Source organism: Enhydra lutris, unplaced genomic scaffold (assembly GCF_002288905.1).
Source record: "Enhydra lutris kenyoni isolate GAN:26980312 unplaced genomic scaffold, ASM228890v2 scaffoldscaffold88, whole genome shotgun sequence".
Lineage (NCBI taxonomy): Eukaryota > Metazoa > Chordata > Mammalia > Carnivora > Mustelidae > Enhydra > Enhydra lutris.
This window is the reverse complement of record NW_019154172.1, coordinates 1,322,477-1,342,549: the sequence shown is the minus strand read 5'-3', so window position 1 is coordinate 1,342,549 and position 20,073 is coordinate 1,322,477.

Below are 20,073 nucleotides of genomic sequence, written 5' to 3'. Positions count from 1 at the left end.
CAAGATTTTTTTTTTTAAAGATTTTATTTATTTATTTGACAGACAGAGATCACAAGCAGGCAGAGAGGCAGGCAGAGAGAGAGGAGGAAGCAGGCTCCCTGCTGAGCAGAGAGCCCGATGCGGGGCTCGATCCCAAGACCCTGGGATCATGACCTGAGCTGAAGGCAGCGGCTTAATCCACTGAGCCACCCAGGCGCCCTCAAAGGCAAGATTTTTTAAGCTACAATTTTTTGAGGTCTTATTGTATGCTAGGCTCTATGTTAAGATTTTATATGTGTTTTCTTGCTTAATTTCTACAACTCCGTGAGGCAGGGAATATTATCATGAGTTTTCAAACAGAGAAACTGAGGGTCAGAGAAAGATGAATAACTTGCCCATTGATTCCACAACTTCCTGGCTCCAAAGCCCTTGTTCACAACCCCTATGTTTATACCACCTTTTGTAACAGGACTGGTGATTGCCTGCTCCACAATGAGAGAAATAGTTTTCCGCAAAAGCTAAAGTAAAAAAAAAACAAACTTCCTAACAACCCACTTTAATGGAATCCAACTTTGAACTGAGAACCTTCTGATGCTTAGCCAGTCAAATATTTATTATTTTCTAGTGCTTCTTGCGTACCTAAAGGTTCCAACACTGAAGGAGCTTGTAATCTATTTGGAGAGATTAACAGATGCTTATTCTTAAAATTTTTTTAAACATGCATACAAAAAGTATCCTCTGTTTTTACAGTTGACGGAATGAGATGGAAGAAGTTCCATGTATTGCCCATTCCTTTCAGGTCTTGACCCTATTAAAGCCCTTACTGTTCATTTCCCATGAGATGCAGATGTGCTTGGTGGGTGTGACAGGTACTATTTTGAGCTAATAGAATTTTCAGGAAGTCTCCTTGCATATTTTGACTAAATCATTAGGATAATTATCACAGAACTCTTAGACTTCCTTTTTCCTTTTGTTGAGAAGTTGGGTGTCTATTTAGAGATGAAATCCTCAGGACCCAGAGCATGGCTATTTGTATGACAAAGGGAGGCCCTTGTGTAATCCTGAGGCAGGCTCTCCATTCCTGCTTAGCTTTTGGAGTTAAACACGTAGATAAACTGGAGATGGGGGGAAAATGACCACCTTCTCCTGGAGAGGAGTAGGACTAATTAATAGGCATAAAAGTCTTTGAGATTTCTTGATATTGAAGGGTCATTTATTATCATCTGCACAAATAAGTTCTCATTTAAAAAATCTTTCCTTGCAGATGAATTACCCTCCTGTTAATTATAGGCCATCTCCCTATTAATGACATCTGTGAGAATCAGTGGTTTTTGAAGGTAACGCTGGCCTCAGCGATATTTTAACTTTGTTGGAAAATGTGTTTTGAGCCAAAGGAAAGGGATATTGGGTTCTTGAGAGTCTGGTTCACAGGTTTGCATCTGGAGCTGGGCTTCCTACAGCCTTTGTGTAGCCCAGCTTTTTCTTCTATCGTAGCTTTTGTTTTTGGATAAAAGATTGCATCATCCCCCACCTCCCCAGTGTTTCAGACCATGTTCCCCCCACCGCCCCATGACACAAGCAAGAAAGCGTCAGAAGTTATTGCTGAACACAGTCCATGGGGTTTTAGATAATTCCCAGAATATAGTTAATAATGCTACAGACCGAAACATGTGTCCTCAAAGTCCACCACGTGTGACTGAAATTGGATCATTCAGCTTAGGCTTCTGAGTTTTTTCCTACTTTTTATTAAAGAGCATCTTTATAAAAGATATTACAAATGATATAATTCATATGCCATACAACACACCCATTTAAATTGTACCATTCAGTATTTTTTAGTATTGTGCAACCATCATTAAAATCTCATTTTTGGAACATTTTCTTCCCTCCCTCCCCACCCCCAAGAAACCCTATGCCCATTCACAGTCATTTCTTATTTTACCCTCTTCCATCCCATGGCAACTGCTGATCAACTTTGTCTCTTTAGACTTGCTTATTCTGGAAATTTCTTGTAAATGGAATCATATAATATGTGGCTTTTTGGACTGGCTTTGTGCACTTGGCATAATATTTTCAAGGTAGCATGGGAGCTATGTGCCTCCCAGGGTGGGGGGAGGGCTTGTACAACACTTGCAACCCAGTAGCAACCAAAGAACCCAGAATAGTAGTCACCTAATAAAGGTTTGTTGACCAAAAGAATGAATATATCCTGAGGTAAAGTGGGAGTGGAGGAAATGGGGCAAGGGAGACAGATAAATATACTTTGTAATCTGTGAAGTTTCAATTGTATTTTGGGTATTATTAGCAAGTCACTTGGGGTTCCATCAGTGTTTTCCATTCTCTGGCCTCCACCCTTCTACCCTCCATATCAGCTCCTTCAGGATGGGAAGAGGTGAATTTGGGGAGTCTGGGTATGTGGAAATCAGTGCTCAGGCATCTGCCTGTTCCCTTGTACAAATGGCTGGATTTCCTCCTGCCTTTCCCTGCAGCTTCTCCTGGCCCCTCACCTTGGTGCCCCAAAGAGCCCTCAGGGTGAGAACTGGAGGCCCTGGCTTCTCATCAGGGCCCAGCTTTCACTGTGAGCTTGGAAAGGATATTACTACTTTGTGACTATCTTTAAATGAGGGATGGCTTTGAAGACATGACTGGTTGAGCTGGGTACCTTCCTACTTCTGCCTGTCTGTGCTCCCTGAGATCTCCTGGCTCTGAGATTCTGTCCTAACTCATTTCTTGTTGATCGCCTTTGCTCCAGCTACTACTCAGGGAGGGATTTGTTTCTGTTTGCCATCACTGTTATGCAGCTAGCAACATAAATCCCAGCCTCCAGTCTTCCTTTCTAATTTATTCTTCACACTATCCTGAGAGTAATTGTCTTTTTTCTCAAGGAGGGTTATAGTTTCCTATAAGAATAAAGGGTTTTCACTTTTCCATAAGAATCAAGTTCAAAATTCTTTTTTAAAAGATTATTTATTTATTCATTTGAGAGAGAGAGAGAGAGAGAGAGAGAGGGTGTGAGAGAGAGCATGAGTAGGGGGAAAGGAGCAGAAGGAGGTGGGGAGAACCAGACTCCTTGCTGAGCAGGAAGACTGACACAGGGCTTGATCCTGAGATTTCAGGGTTAAAGACCTGAGCTAAAGACAGAAGATTAACTGTCACTCAGGTGCCCCAAGTTCAAAATTCTTTTTTTTTTTTTTAAGATTTTATTTATTTATTTGAGAGAGAGAGAGAGAGAGATAGTGAGAGACAGAGCACCAGCGGGGTGAGAGCTAGAAGCAGGCTAAGCAGGGAGCCTGATGTGGGGCTCCATCCCAGGACTCTGAGATCATGACCTGAGCCAAAGGCAGGTACATAACCGACTGAACCTCCCAGGTCAATTTCAAAATTCTTAACATGCTCTTTGAGGCCCTCCACAACAAGCAGATCTATGTCTTCATGTACTTTTACTTCTTCCTGACCACTGTGGACTTCTTCAGTTTCTCTTACTAAACCCTGCAGTGTCCTTTCTATTTTTATTCACAGCACTTCTCCCCCTGGACCCACTCCTCTCCATTTCTATAAAAATTCTTCCCATTTTATTATTTTTAAATTTTTTATTAAAAAAATTTTTTTAAAAGATTTTATTTATTTACTTGACAGACAGAGACTACAAGCAGGCAGAGAGGCAGGCAGAGAGAGGAGGAAGCAGGCTCCCTGCCGAGCAGAGAGCCCGATGTGGGGCTCGATGCCGGTCTCGATCCCAGGACCCTGAGATCACGACCTGAGCCGAAGGCAGAGGCTCAACCCACTGAGCCACCCAAGTGCCCCTAAAATTTTTTTTAATTTTAAAGCTCTATGCCGAATGTAGGGCTTGAACTCATGAGTTGCATACTCTACTGACTGAGCCAGCCAGGTGCCCTCAAATTCTTCCCATTTTAAACACATTTAAATAGTTACCTTTTCTAAAACAGCATCTCCAGCTCTTCTTCACCAGAACTATCTCCTCTCTGCTCTGCCCTACCCCATACTCTGTAGCCCTCACTCTCAGTGTTTGCTATGCTCTCTTCTGTGTTCTGTAGATGGCTGTGTCTGTGTTTGCCTAGCTTACGAGACTCTGAGCTGTATAAGGGAAAAGACAGTCTCTTAATTCATCTGCCTGTCTCCTACCAGCTCTACTTTGCCATTCCCAGTTTTTTTTTTAGGCTTCTGCTTTTTTTCAAAATATGTATTTTTTAAGATTTTATTTATTCATGAGAGACAGAGAGAGAGAGAGAGGGAGAGTGGGGGAAGAGAGAAGAGAGAGAGGCAAAAGGAGAGGGAGAACCCAGTTTTTAAAAAATTGACACTGAGTGGCTTTCTTCTGCTCCTGTGTCCCCTGTAGAGTGGGAGTTAGAAATACACAGCTAAGCTCTCATTTCATGTGGTCTCTTAGTTGTGTACTGTTTCTATGTATACTTCTTATTTCTGAATGAGATGATGAGTTCCCTTGGGCAGGGACCTAGACTTCCCTTGTTTTGCTACCCACATATCCCCTGCCACAGTGCTAGGGCCCCAGTGGGTGGCTGAACCAGAACACTGCCCACCTCTGCAAGTCTGTGTTCCATGGGGAGTTCTGTGTGGGATTTAGGGCTTGTTTGTGGTTTGATTCTTGGGAATAAAAAGAATACTCTATCAAAATGATAGCTCCATACAGGGTGTGAGGCAGGAAGATGGGTTTGTAAGCTGGACCAGTGGTGGGCTATGATAATTTCAGGAGGCCTGGGGAATGGCTGCTAGTATCTTGAAGGATTTGCATGGATAAAGAACGGAGAAACAGTTTTAGTTTCCCCAGAATTAGCTGGGTGCTGCGGACCCCAGGCCCAGCTGATAGGGTGGGATCTGGGCATAGCCTGGGAGCTGCAGCTCTTGCCAGTAGCTGAGTGTATCTATAACACTGGTCAGCTTGTGCGCATCGAGTTCTGGAGTGGGCACACTGAGAGCAGTGTTGAGTGAGCCTTGGACTCATTGGGCCTCTGGAGGTCATCTTGCCCTGCCTGGCCCCAGATGGTCAGTGCCCAGGCCATCCTCAGCAGGTGTCCATCCTGAGGCTCCCCCAGAGGAGCAGACTACCCACTGCTCCCGAGAAGCTCATGCCTGTTATTCATTCCCTTAGCTGTCAGGCGCAGTAGGATGCTGGATCCAGGGTCCTGAGAGAGCAGGGAGAGAAAAGCAGGTAATCATAGGGATTTGCTGCAAAGGCTTCAGTAAGGGGAATAATCCTTCAGGGGCCTTTGCCAGCAGAACACAGAAGGAGTATTAGAGGTCACTAGCTCATGGCCTAGGGGCTCTGGTGGAGATTATCTGGGAGTGGGAAGCGGTACTATCCCCAATCCTCTGTGATTTGTTGTCTAGTTCCCCAAATGAGGGCAGTTGGTGCCTGAATGGTAACACCTACTTGTCACGTCCACCTAGCATAGCAAATTCTTGGCATAGTCAGGAAACAAGAAAGGCTGAAGGCCAAGCCAGAGTTTTCTTCCTTGATTGGCTCATTCCTTCATTTATTTATTTATCTTCTTGACAAAATGTTAAGTGATGAAGACAGAATCAGTAACAATGCAAAGGATTCTGGGAGAGGTTACAGAAGAGCTGGGGGCCAGGATTGGGGAAAAGCAGAATTTTACTGTCATTTGTTCTCTCCCCACAGTGGGACCAGCCCAGACAGCACTCCTTGTCCCTCTGCTCCCACCCACAGTGCCTCACACCCTTTGTGGGTCTCAGCCAGACTCAGTGGCATTACCACATCCCTTTGCCATGGGTGTTCTGCCTACTCATCCTCTCTAATCCCTAACCTCTTTATTGTGGTCACAGATGTTCCACATGGCCCCAGCACCCTGCAGGGAAGAAATCATTAGTTTCTTGTGGCATCCAGAAGCAGCACGCCTTACTGTTTGTCAAAAGGAGTAGAAGAGAGGGATTAGGGGAGGAAAAGTGGCAGCAGAGGCAGAGGCCCAGGCAGGATTTTGTCCTGACACATTGCCTAGGCTCATCAGAGTTGGAAGGAGCCTGGCTGCCGATCTGAGTATCTCGTCTCTGTTCATCTGTGCAGAATGTCAGCATGCTCCTGCTGGTATGCAAGAGAAGAGGCTGGGAGTCCCCTCCGCAGTATTTCCTGGACTCTGGCTCTGCCATGTAGAGGTGGGCTGGTGAAGTTGGGTGCAGGACATTCCTGGCCATCTGGAAGGACCAAAGCCCCTGTACTGGGAACCTCTCAGGTTCCATAGAACAGGGAGTATCAAGTATCCAGGGCCTTCCTGCCTTTGAAAAGGGAAAAATTAAGGTCCCTGGAGAGAGGTTGTGAATTTTACAAGGTCACACAGCATCACACAAGAAGTTAATCATAAAGCTAGTTAGAACCCAAATGGTCTAGCACAAGGGTATAACCACAGGATCTTTCTTGTCCTGAGACTGTGTTCTACTCTTCTCTCTGGTCCTGTTTACTAACCCCACACGAGGCAGAGAGAAGCAGGGTCCGAGGGTCATGCAGATCTGCATGGGCATCCTAGGTTTGCTCAGGCTTGTTCTCTGACCCCGCACCTAGCACAGAGAGGATGTGGTCAAGTGCACGTTCTGTTCCCCCTCCTAGGGGTCTGCCCATCATTTCCTTTCTGGAAACTCACTGGGCAGCAGAGGTCCTGACCTCCTTGGTTGGGCACAGTGCTGATGATATTTAGGCCTCCATTTATAGAATGTTTCAGGAGCTCAAGTACTTTATGGGTAGAGATTAATTACTGTCATGATTTATCCTACTAGCCACCCGATTTGAGAAACAGTGGAGGAACTTTCTGAGACTAATTCGATCTGTGCCATTAATTTGAGTACTGAGGATGTGGGTTATGGAAGGTAGACCATTTCAGACAATCTGTTTCATGCTGTGCTGTCCCCTTTGCTGCCTTTGCCCCATGATCCAGTCCTTTGCAGTACCTTCCTAGCATCCCTTCCAGGCTCTCATCAGCTGGGTCCTAGAGAGCCACACTTCTTGCAGAAGAGGAGATGGGTGGTTTTCACACTGAATCATCATGAATGTTGGATGGGGAGGACAGAGGGAAGCAAGGGCAGATGATTTCTAGCTTTGCTCACTGACAATTAAGATTTTGAGAGGACCATCTCTTTAGTCTAGAAGGCAGGTAGGAAAGGGACATGGATTTCCCTTGCTGGCAAACACATTTAGTGAAAAATACTTAGATTGTGAAGTGCATGAATTGCACTGCAGGGGAGGAAGGTGCATCTGGCATCAGGAACTGGCTTTTGTTGCTGGGTCTGTGAGCTCCTGGCTGTTTGGTACCTGTAACCTGGAAGGATCCCTTCTGAGGAGGGACCGGTTCATGTGCTGCAGCCACTGGGCACTGAGTGGGTGTGCTGTGACCATGTGGGCTGCGTGTACTGGCTCAGATGCAACCCTGCCATGCACTTGTTACCCTCCTATGCTGTCCCATGCCCTGAAGTCCAGATCCAGACTCGCTAAAGGGAGCTCTGTGCCATTGGCAGCCTCTGCATCCTGGGGAGGCTCTTCCTTGGAAAGCGAGCTTTTGTTCGATTTTGTTATCAAGTCCTGACCCATGTCAATGTTCCTCCCCCTCAGTCTTCCTAGAATGCATGGAGGCTTATCCATAATAGTATCCAAGATTTTTGTTTGAGGCTTATCTCCAGGGACCCAGTAACCGCCTTTTCTTTTCCTATCACTTAGTGGATGTCTCCCTTTAGATTGTGAATATACAGATGCTAGGTTCTGGAGAGTCACTGGTTTCTGTCGCAACATGGAATTGTGGTGAAGACAAAGTGCTCAGAACTCTGCCGGCACACAGTGGGCCCATGGGAAATGTTAGCTGTTTTCAATGTGATTTTTCTGTCTATAAAAAGCTAGGCAAGACATTTGGCACATGATCGATGTAAACTTAGCCTAAATTATCCATGGGGAGCAATGGGCTCCGCACTGTCCACATGGTGCAGGAAGGGGGTCCCAGGGTTATGGCCCTGTTTCTTGCGCATATACCTCTGTGTGTGTGCTGGGCAGCCCCGGCCTCCTGCAGTTTGTCCCAGCCTCCTCTGCCAAGCAGACCTCTGTGCTGCACTCTTGTGGCAAGGCTTAGAGCCTTGCCAAATGGCAGGCTCCCTGCAGGCTCTGCCTATGTCTTCTGGGTCTCTGTGTCCCTTACTCGTGGCACAGTGTCTGGCACAGGGCACTTCCCCGGGGTGAATAAACCTAAGAGGAGACCCAAAGGATGGACATCCTTGCAGTGTGTACTACAAAGGAACCAGGAACATTAGCTCTCAGCCTCCCTGGCTCCGGAGCCAGATGGCCCAGGTTTATGTGCTGGCTCTGGTGCTAAACGAGCTGGGGGAACCTGGCAGTGAGGGGCACGTGGTGGGTACTCAGTAAATGTAAGCTGTGATTATTTTTATCATCATTATTAGTAGAAGTCTCTAGTGGACCAGTCCCTGGAATAGTCAATGCAATTTTGGTCTCCACACTTGAAGTAACAAACAATGAAAATTTCAGAGGTAACTAGGAAATGATGATAAAGAACCTCCTATATGAAGGCCTCTGTCCTTGCTCTTCCCACTGCCTGGAATGCTCTTCCCTCAGAGAGCCGTGTGGTTTAAGTCCTCATTTTATTTAGGACTTTGCTCGAATGTCAACTTATCAGAGAAGGCTTCCTAGCCACCCTGTAGAAAATAATAAGTCATCACTGAGCTTTCTATTCCCTTACTCTGCTTTATTTTTCTTCTTAGCAGTTATTGTTGCCAGCTGGTTTGGTGCACATTGGCTCATTTATTATCTCTCTCCTCCCCTAGAAAGTGAGCACTTTATAGCCCCAGTGCCCACAACAGTGCCAGGCACACAACACATGCCCCTTAATGTGTTTGAATGGCAAAATTAAGTTTCTTCCTTTACAGAGGATGACAGCAGGGAGGGCATTAAATGGAAGATTGTAAGCTCAAGAAGGGCATATATTATACAAATATAGCTGTGTCCATTAACACCTAATGTGGACTAAGGGAGTCCCCCTCCCTTTAAGGTTTGCAAAAGATCAGTTTAAGACAAAGAGAAGGACTTCCTACTTCATACAACAGGCCACTGTGGGGAGGAAATCCTTGCTTCAAGAAATGAGACTAACTAAAAAATATGAATCCAGTCACAGATTTCCAGCAGATCTGGGTACCATTTCTAGCTGTCTGGCACTGGGGTTTCCACAGCTTTCATGCCTAAGACTCTGGTGCCTTTGTTAGGGGGAGGCTTTTGAACGAATACACACTGGGCTGCTTCCTAACTGGCCATTCAGATGATGCTGTGTACGAGGGTGACAAGAGAGAGAAGTGACAGGGCAAGGGATAAGTGAGGGGACAGTGCGAAACAAAAGATCGAATTTCCAGTGCATCCTCATGAGTGGGAGACACAGGGAAAGAACTCTGGAAGAAGGGTTCAGATTTGAAAATTTGGGAGACTACCTTAAACCTTGGGCTAGAGGGATTCATTCTCTCCGTGGTTCGTTTATTGAACAGGTGTTTATTGATAACCTTTTTACACATCAGGCACTGCTCTAGACATAGGGGTCCCAGCAGCAAAACCCTGGCCTCATACAGCTTCATGTTTTAAGATGGGGAGACTCATAATAACGTGAGTAACATTGGTAAGGGGTCAGTCGGTGCCAAGCACTCAGGAGAAAGAGAGGCAGGGCTGGGGACTGGTTGTGTTGGGACAGTGGAACAAGGCAGGGACAGGGTGGGATTGTAATCGGCTAGCTGCGGTAGGCTGCTCTGAGAAGGCGATATTTGATAATGGCCTGAAGGAGGTGAAGTTTTCTGTCTGGTCCCAGCCAGAGGCCCAGACAGTTCTCAGTGGCCTATTTACATTTGACTGCATGCTTTGGAGTCTCGTTTGGTCCCTCTTTGCCTTCTACCATGTTTTCTTCTCTGGCCTGGCCATCTAGTTTACTCAGTAAACACTGGGCATGAGGACACTGCAAACAAGATAGACAGGATCCAAGCCTCTGTGGACCTTTCAGGCTGAAAAAGGAAACAAGTAAATAGTTACCCAACAGTGCAAGGGGTGCTGCTTTGGACATTTTCAGGGTGTGGGGCAGTGTAGAGCAGAGTGCCATCCTAGGCCTCCCAGCCGAGACTGAGCCTGAGCCCAAGACGGTCTCTTCTTCATTTCCTGCCCTCTCTCCCTGCCTCCTTCCACACTTTCCTGTCTCGAATGTCTCCTGAATTTTGAGTTCTTTCCCATACTCCCATATCTTGTTGTCTTAGGCATCATGACTGATTCTCCCCTGACCATTACTTCCCAGTTAAGTGAACATAATAGCTGTTGCCACCCATATGCTCATAAGAATGCAGGAGTGTTACAGGGGATTAGTGTGGCATTTTAGGATTAAGGACAGGATGGTAGTTTAAAAGCTTTTAGCTCCCCCTAAATTAGGGGAACTGCCGGACACAATGCATTGTTAAGCCTCACAATATTTCCCTGTGGCAATACTTCTGTTTCTCTCTAGGTCCCACACTGGCTACTGTTTGGAGAGTCTGGGCACGACTGCTTTGGGTGTCAAGCACAGGTCTCTTGGACCTCACCCCTGCTCCCTTTTAGGGCCTTGTGACCATAGAGTTCAGGTATGTGACACCTGATGAACTTGCAAGGGATGTGGCTGGTGTCAGGGAGGTTTGCTGAAGGTCACCCACAGCCACAGTGGGACACGGTATAGATACCCCTGTGGTTCTTGTCCTCTGCAATGTGGACCTCACAGACTGGGGACAAGGATGGGGGCCCCTTTCTGTGTTAGGGTTTCCACAATCTGACCTGACTCCCATTTCCAACTCCATCTCCCCTCCAAAATCCCCCTGCTCTAGTTGACATGATGTCTTTGCTGAGGCCCTGGCCCACCTCCACAACTTCACTCAGGCAGTGAGTCCTCTGTGAAATGTTTCTTTTACCTCTCACTTTCTGTAGACCTGCCTCCCCTGCCCCACCATGAAACATCCCTTGAGCCCTCCTTTGATGTCTCCTTGAGCTGAGCTTCCCAGCACACCTTATCTAGCACAGCACTTTGGTTCAACAATATCTACTACTATAGAGGATCCTCAAGCTAGAACTGGCCAACACTCTATGACTCTAACCCAGTGGTTTTCAAACTATGTTCCTTGGAACCTGTCAGGGGCTGAGGTGAGGCGCCTGGTGGGAAGGACTCTGCTGCTTACCCTCATTCACCTAATTGCTTTTAGCTTTCAAACATGCTAAGCTTTGCTTGAGGAAGGGGTTCTGTAGTCAAACAGTTTGAAAACTATAGCAGCAGATTTGATTTGTTTATAATGTGGACATATAATATCCAATGACACATACTGATGCAGTGCTGGGACCAGAGTGTCAGGCCCTTTTTACCAGAAGATATTACTGGAGTTGTGACCTGCCCCATTGTACCATCTAAAGTGAATTATAATCTCTTTACAATCATAAAATGTCTTATACCTCCTTGTTCACTGGCACAATGCCCTGCTCATAGATGTTCGACAAACACTGTCACATCCCTCCCCTCCAGCGGTGGTGATAGCAGTGACATAGAGGACACACCCAGTGAGCTCCTGAGGGGCCCTGGGCTAGCTTCCCTGGCTCTGCCCCTCAGGTGCTGTGCCTGTGGCAGCGGTTAAGCCGTAAACGCAGGCAAGGCATCTCAGGGGGATCTCAGTTGCTCCCCGGACTGTGCTTTTGGTTGTCAATAAGGTTAACATGAACCAACTCCACCTTATTCCTCATCATTCAGCATTGGCCTTAAATCTGTCTCGCCTGTGCCACCAAGAAATATGAAGGTTCCCAAACACCCTGGGCAAATCCAGCTTCCAGGCTGAGTCCTTGCTCTCCTGCCCACACTCACCTTCCTCCTCTGCTCTGCACGTGGTCTTTAACATCCCCTTCTCCATGGAGACTCTCTGGTTCCAAGGCTCCCATCAGTCTTCCTTTCTCTGATAACAGTGACTTTACCTTTATTATTTTGTTTTCTCAGTTTTGTTCAAGTATAATTCACAAATAAAATTATAGTGTATGGTGTACATTGTGAAGATTTGATATACATGTACATTGTGAGAGGATTCCTCCCATCTAATTCATTAAGATGTCCATCCCCTCGTATAGTTACCTTTTTTCTTTTCTAAATAAAATTTTATTGTTTTGGGGGATCGACTTAAAATTTTTTCTTTGTATGTATATAAACATATATATAATATATATTTTAAAGTTTTTATTTTAATTTCAGTTAGTTAATAGAGTGTAATTTAGTTTCAGGTATACAATATAGCGATCCAACACTTCCATATATCTCCCAGTGCTCATCACAACAAGTTGCCCTCCTTCATCCCTGTCACCTATTTTATCCATCCTCCACCAACCTCCCCTCTGGTAACCATGTTTGTTCTCTATAGTTAAGAGTTTGTTTTTTGGTTTGTCTTTCTTTTTTCCCTTTTGCTCATTTATTTTATTTCTTAAATTATACATATGAGTGAGATTATGTGGTATTTGTCTTTCTCTGACTTGTTCACTTAGCATAATATTCTCTAGCTCTATCTGTTTGGTTGCAAATGGCAAGAACTCATCTTTTTTTTAGGCCCAATACATAATCCATATATATATATGTATATATATATATATATATTCCCAAGAGTTTATTTTTGCTTTTGTTTCTCTTGCCTCAGGAGACATATTAGAGAAAGTTGCTAGCCAAATGTCAAAGAGATTACTGCCTATGCTCTGTTCTAGGACTTTTATGGTTTCATGTCTCACATTTAGGTCTAATCCATTTTACACAATTCCTTTTTCGTGTGTCTGAAAACATTTAAGTTCTAGCCTCTTAGCAATTGATTTTACAACACAGTGTTATCAACTATAGTACTCATTTATTGAGCTCTCTAGGCTCTGTGTCAAGTGCTTTACATCCATTACCTCATTTGGTGCTCACAACAAACTTGTGAGACAGATAATATTATTACTCTCAGTTTATAAATAGGAAAGCAGGGCTTAAAGATGTCAAATAATTTGTCTGAGGTCCTGGAAGTAGTAAATGGCAGTGGCAAGATCTGAACCCAGACAGTCAGACACCAGAACCTATGGGCTTAACGTTGCAACCATGTTGGGCTCCTATAAGGTTTAGAGACAGTTCTATTATGTTATGTATCATTTACTCACTGATTCCTTCACCAAATAGTTATTAGGCACCAACTATATTCTAGAGACCTTAACACTATTAGAAGTATGTGTTAAAACTGCCTCATCCCCTTGGTGTCCATATGTGTCAGGCTAGTCTTCCCACCTGGACTGCAGGTGCCCCTCGAGAGCAGCTTCTTATTTGCTACCTCTCTTTTTTCCCCCTGCCTTTCTTTCTTGCTCACCTATTCAAATGGCTGTTACAATGCTCACTCAACTGGTTAACTTGATTGCATGACAGCATCCATAGCCTGTGACACATGCCACAGATTCCCAAATTGGTGGGGAGGTTAGAAGTGATCTGGTCCATTTCCCTGACTCCCAGTAGCTGTAACTACAACTATACCATTCAAGGAAATACGATCATCTAATTTAAGGGTTGGCGAACTATGGCTGTGGGCCAAATCATGCCTGCCAACTGTTTTTGTAAGGCCCACAAGCCAAGGATGTTTTTTATATTTTTAACTGAATGAAAAAAAAAAATGGAAAGAAGAACACTATTTTGTGATGCATAAAAATCATATGAAATTCAAATTTTAGTGGCCACAAATGGATTTATTGGAACATAGCGATGCTCATTTGTTACATAGTATCCCTGGCAGCTTCCCACAGGCTACTGAGTGTGCAGGTGCAGTTGTAACTTGACAGCATTTTAAGGGTCAAGTATGTTGTTCTGAAACATCTCATTTCATTTTCTACCACCAGTGCACACCCATCACGTGGAAACAACAACAACAACAAAAAAAAGAGAGAGAGAAGATAAAGGTAGACTTCAAATGTCCTACTTTTAAGGCACAAAGGAGCATAGTTTGCTCTCTTTCTCATCATGGAATTAAAAGGTAAAGTATTATGTTTATTACACAGTGATGCTGCCACTGTGCTCAATTAATACAGTCTGAATGTCTGTTGATGTCATCAGACTAAGCACTCATCACAATGTTCCTAACTCACAGGAAGCAATGGTCAGAAATATTAGGAAACTGAAATTTTCATCACCACAGAATTTCTTTACAAAAAAATATAAACCAAACCACAATAAAGTAAGTCTCTGAGTAGCTTTTTTGTTAGTGAGGCAAGAAAAGCTTTTACCGTTGGTTAGTTAATTAAATCATATTTGGTTCCAGCAGCTGAAGGAATGTGTCCAGAGAAAAGAACCTCAGTTAAGACTACTAGCCTTTTGGCGAAGAGTGAGGACATTTCACACATCAACCATCAGTTAAAAACAAGGCAAATAAACGGTTTTGAGTGGTTTTCTTTTCTTTCTTTTTCTTTCTTTCTTTCTTTATTTCTTTTTTTATGAATTGACAGATGTTTCTGATACCGCTCCATTATTTATTTGGGTAGTTAATGCTGAGTTTGAAGTGACTCATGAATTAGCCTCTGGGAATATACTGTGGAACAACTGCCTGCAAGGATGTGTTCAAAGTGGTGGATACTAATTCCCTGAAGGGGAATCTGCTACCATATGTACAATTGATGGTAGAAATACAATTGGAAAAGAAAAGAACTTAGTTGGAAAATTTTCAAAGCTTATGAAAGTGAAGTGATTAAAGCTTATGATTAATCATTGTGTTATTCATCAGCAGATACTTTGGACAAAATGTTTGAGTCTTTCATGTTATTGAACCAGCAGTGTCAATGGTGAACTTCACCTCCTCTTGTGCATTTAATCATGCTCAGTTCTGTGATTTTTTTTTTTGGGTCAGAAACAGAGGCTGAGGAGTCTCACTTGTTTTATTGCACAATAGTTTGATGGCTTAGCAGTGGCCAAATTTTACTGTGATGTTTTGAGTTCAAGGCTGAACTTGAAATTTTTATTGAATGAGAAGAATAATCTTCATCCACTATTTTTGAACACAGATAATTTTGGTAGTTAACTTTTGTGGCAGACTTGATAATGTTTCTTAATGAATTTAATCTAAATCTACAAGGCAAAGCAGCTCTCAAATGTGGAACTTACACTGTGCTGATGTTTTTTCAGAGACAACTAACACTGTGTGAATCACAATACTGTCAAAGTGTTTTATAGACTTCCTATGTGTCAAAAGTTAAAATAAAAAGTGGAGTCTTACTACTATACAAATTTGTAACAGATGTACTTTTGGAACTCAAACTATTGTACTGGCAACAGTTTTTTTGACCTCAAGGTAAGTACAAAGGAAATTTCCATTTTTCAAAACAAATTTAATTATGCAACAGAAGATCTTCACCCTTAACCTTCAGTTGGAAGGAGTTACTCTTTAATGTAATGCCATGTTATAAGGCAAATATCAAAAGAAGAAGCTAGTAGAATTCTATGGATACCTTCCAAGTGACGAATATGCTGAATTAGAATCTTGTCTGTGGATTGACATTGGTAATATCTATATCTGAAAAGACATTTTAAAATATGGAATATGTAAGGTCTCTTTATACATCAGCATTAACAGAGGAACATTTGCAGTTGATTTTGATGACTGGGAACAACTTTGAACCTTAGATGAACTGTTACTCCTTAAAAAGAGAATTATATTTTTTCTCATTGTAGACCTGTATTATAAAAAATTATATTCAATTATTATCATATTTTGAATTTGGTCAATAAAAACCATGGAAATTTGTTTTCTCTTTTGTTATATATAAGTACCAATGTAATATCCTTAGGATACAAATGCCTAAAATATTTATTATCTGGCCCTTTAGAGAGAAAGTTTGCCTACTCCTGATTTAATCTATGCTGGAAATGTCCAAGGGATAACCCAAATAAGCAGACGGATAGGTAGTCACCAGAGGATCCCATTTCCTTTATGGTTTGTTTCTTGTCAGAAAATATATTCTCGAATCTCATTCTCAGCCCAGCCCTGTAGTTTAGCTGATTTATTTTGGTATCTGCCATACCATCAGTGAAGAGCAAGGTCAGCAGGTCATTGTGAAAATCAGTTTTAATTTGCCCTGAGTCAGTTCTATGCAGCAGAATAATGAAGCCCTTTACTTGCAATAAAGAAACTTGAGGGTTTATTTGCCTGCGTTTGCTAAACTGGTTTTAATTTATGGGAACTCTCTCCCTCTGAAGCTGGTAAATGCTTATTGGAATGGGAAGGGCAAGGTTGAGGACATCCCCTGGAGATCCTGAAGTGGTTCTGGAGGGGAACAAGAATAAGGACCTTTGGGCATGCTGGGCCTGCTGGAGAGAGGACAGAGGAGCCTCCTGTACCAGTAGGGAAGACAGGGCTCTCAGTAGGGATGAGGTGTGGCTAGAGGTCTATTCAGTCCTCTCCCTGGGCCAGAGCTGCCTGTTTCTTCTGTGTCTTGTTTCCATTTCCTTTCTCTGTCCTTTTGTGTGTTTCTACTCAAGAAGTGGGGCAGGAGCACCTGGGTGGCTCAGTCAGTTGGGCTTCCGACTCTTGGTTTCAGCTCAGGTCATGATCTCAGGGTGGTGAGACTGAGCCCCAAGTAGAGCTCTGCGCTCAGCCCCAAGTCTGCTTAAGATTCTTTCCCCCCTCCTTTCCCTCCCCCTCTGACCCTCCTCTCCACCCCACACATGCTCTCTCTCAAATAAAGAAAACCGTAAAAAAAAAAGAAGTGGGGGTAGTAAACTCATTTTATAGATGAGGAAATTGAAACCCAGGGAAGCTAAGTAATTGACCAAGACAACATAGTCAGTGTAAGGTGGAGTTGGGGCTTAAACACTGGATTTCTACCTTTCAATCCTGTGTCCATCCCACTGTGTAGCACTGTGGTAGCTGTAGGGTGGGTTCTGAGCCCTTGTTGTTTGACTAACTGGAGGGCATCCAAGAAGACTTTCCTATTCAAATGTTACTGTGCTGCCAACCCAACATTAGACTTGCTCATGTCTTCTCGAGGTACTCTTTATTTTTTTAAAATTTAAATTCCAGTTGGTGAACATACAGTGTGATATTAGTTTTAGGAATACAATATAGCGCTTCCATACAACACCCAGTGCTCATTATGGCAAGTCAAGGCACCCTCTTTCAAAATGTGGATCAATGTGGTAAGGCATTAACACTCTTAAGTGAGTTCCTTCATCCATTCATTCTTTCTTTCCTTTCCTTCCCTTTTTTCTTTCCTTTCCTTTCCTTTTCTTTATTCTTTTCTTTTCTTTTTTCTTTTCTTTTCTTTTCTTCTTCCTTCCTTCCTTTCTTTCTTTCTTTCTTTCTTTCTTTCTTCCTCTCTCTCTTTCTCTCCCTCCCCCCTTCCCTCCCTTCCTTCCTTCCTTCCTTCCTTCCTTCCTTCCTTCCTTCCTTCCATCCTCTCTTTCTTTCTTTTCTTCAGTTACTCACACCCAAGCCAGGAAAGTTAGTGTTAGGAGTTTGGTAAGTAGAGTCAGTAAAGGTTGTAAAAATTTGAGTGAGGGATGTTGAAGTCAGATTTTTTTTCTCTCTCATCACTGCTCAGGGCCCCTCAGGACTCATCACATAGGCACTTGCCCTTCTGTTCTGGGGCATGAGAGACATGAGTTTGAAATCTTCCAGGTAATTTTTCAAAACATGTGTACTCATCCCTGTGCTGTTCCCCAGGGTGGTGACCAGCCTATGCCCGGCCATGCCCTCTGATGGAGGAGGCCCTCCTGAGGGGCAGCCTGTCTCTTCCTTTCTCAAGGTAGCTCTAGCCTTGGGGACTGTCCATCACTGGGACATGCAATCTACCTGGGACCTCTGCTCCTTGGCTCCCATTCTACCTTCTGGAACAATGTAATTCAAGGCTTATTGAATCCTTCTTCCATATGACATCCACAAAACATTTGGCCAGGCTTCCTCCTATACCTCTTCTCTATATCTATAGCTTTTCTTCTTAAAATCTTTTCTCATGTGATGAGGTCTCCAGAACATTCCCAATCCTGGCCACCATCTCCAGATGTGCTATTGTTTGTCAGCTGCTCTCATAAAACATGACACCCACAACTGACTGGTGCCTATTCATTCCTGTCTATTTATTTAACAAATATTTATGTGAGCTTGTTCTATGCCAAACCCTGGGCAAGTGTCTGAGGGTTCCTGACTTTGTGGTACTTGATTAATACTCAAATAACCAAGTCCAAAAACAACAACAAGCAGCAATACATGCTGTGCAGGAGTGTAGCATATCTGGGAAGATTCCTGGCTGCTGAAATCAGCATTTGGATGATCCTGGTGCCTCTGGCTTGATGGCAAGTCCTGGGCTTTCACAGAGGATGTGAGACATACTTTGACTACCCGCTTCCACAGAGGGAGGAGCCGTTTAGGTTCCTTCTGATCTGATACTTAGTAACCAGGCTCATTCTCTCATCTCCAGTCTCTCTGCCTCACCACTTTTTCTTCTCTTTTGGGGAAGACACAGGCAGAGATGCACTAAAGTTGCATAAAAAGTCTTGGGAAAGGCTCTGGTGGAGTTTTGGGACGTGGTTCTCAGGGCATAGCCAGTTCTGGGAAATGTTTTGTTTGGGTGGCTTTCATTTTTTAATAGATTCCAGGGGTTTCCCTTCAGCATGATGTGACATTTGGTCAAGAAAGAATTCTTGAGGGATACTTGGGTGGCTCAGTCTGTTAGGCATCTGCCTTTGGCTCAGGTCCTTAAGCTCAGAGTGGGGATCCTGTTTCTCCTTCTCTCTCTACTCTTCCCCCCCACCCCCTTGCTGGCTCTGTCTCTCTCTCAAATAAATAAATAAAATCTTGGAAAAAAGAGAAAGGATTACTGAGACTTTTTTTTTTTTGGGTGCCAAAATGTGTTTTATTAAAGCATGGGAGAGGACCTGTGTGCAGGAAGAGCACCATTGGAATTGGAATTGTGAGGATAACTGATTATATACTTTACGTTGGGGAACGAGGGCAGAGACAGAGGAAGTTTCCACTGGGATTTTTAGGTGTTAAAGGAGACTTCCAGGATCCTGGAGGTCTGGCTATTGTCCAGCTGAGGTAACTTTTTCCCTCTAGCAAAACATTACCATTAAGGCAGTTGTGAGTTCCTGGAGGAATGAATGGTCCTGCTCTGCCTGTCTCAGGTATGTATCCATGGGCTGCAGGTTGTAAGGAAATTTAATTTTATCTACACTTCTTTTGACTTGGTTCTCCTCATCAAGAAGAGGCAGAGCTATGGTTTCCTCTCTTGTCTTTGCTGGCCTCAGAACACCAGTTTGGGCCAGTGTTGGCTCAGTTGTCCCAGGCTGGCCCACTGGCTGAGTCTCTGTGCACTGTGGCTGGAAGAGAGGCTGAGATCAACATGGCTCCTCCTACCACAGTACACAGTAGTGAAGAGAGGTTCTGCTCTGCAGAAACTGGGTCTCCTCCCCTTGGCCCACAAATGATAAGAGACCATCCAATAACTACTATTATTGTCACCCTATTTTCCATGTTACCATAGTTGCTATTATGTTGTACTGCACTGACCACAGTGAAATCTAAAGAAGAGTTTCATCTCACCCAGGCACCCTGGGTTAGAAATAGACAGAAGGCACTACTGAAAGGGCCTGCCATGAAGAGTAAGCCTTCCCTCAAATGACAGCATACGAACTGGAACAGGTGGCAAGGTTCTGACTGCACAGAGGTGGGGAAGAGAAGGTTGAATGGTTAAATGCATAGACTTGAAAGGGTTTAATCTCAGCCCATGTGGTGGGCCAGGGGTTGAGGGGCCACTCTCAATGTTCTGTCTTGCCCTAGGTACTGAAGACCTGGATTTGGGGTTTTTTTTTTTATGCAGAAGGGAAGAGGGATATAAGGTGCAAAGAACTAAAGACAAAATAGAGGCAAAAAATCTGGAAGAGAACATGAAGTCCATCTCAATCCTCTTTGAGGCTAACCTGAAGTCAGGTGTAATGGGGGAGGTGGGCAGCTTACTCCACTGAAAGCCTTCTGGGAAGTAATTTATCCAGCTATGGTTGGGGACAGTAGGGTGAGTTTACAGTGCCTTCATAAGGAAGC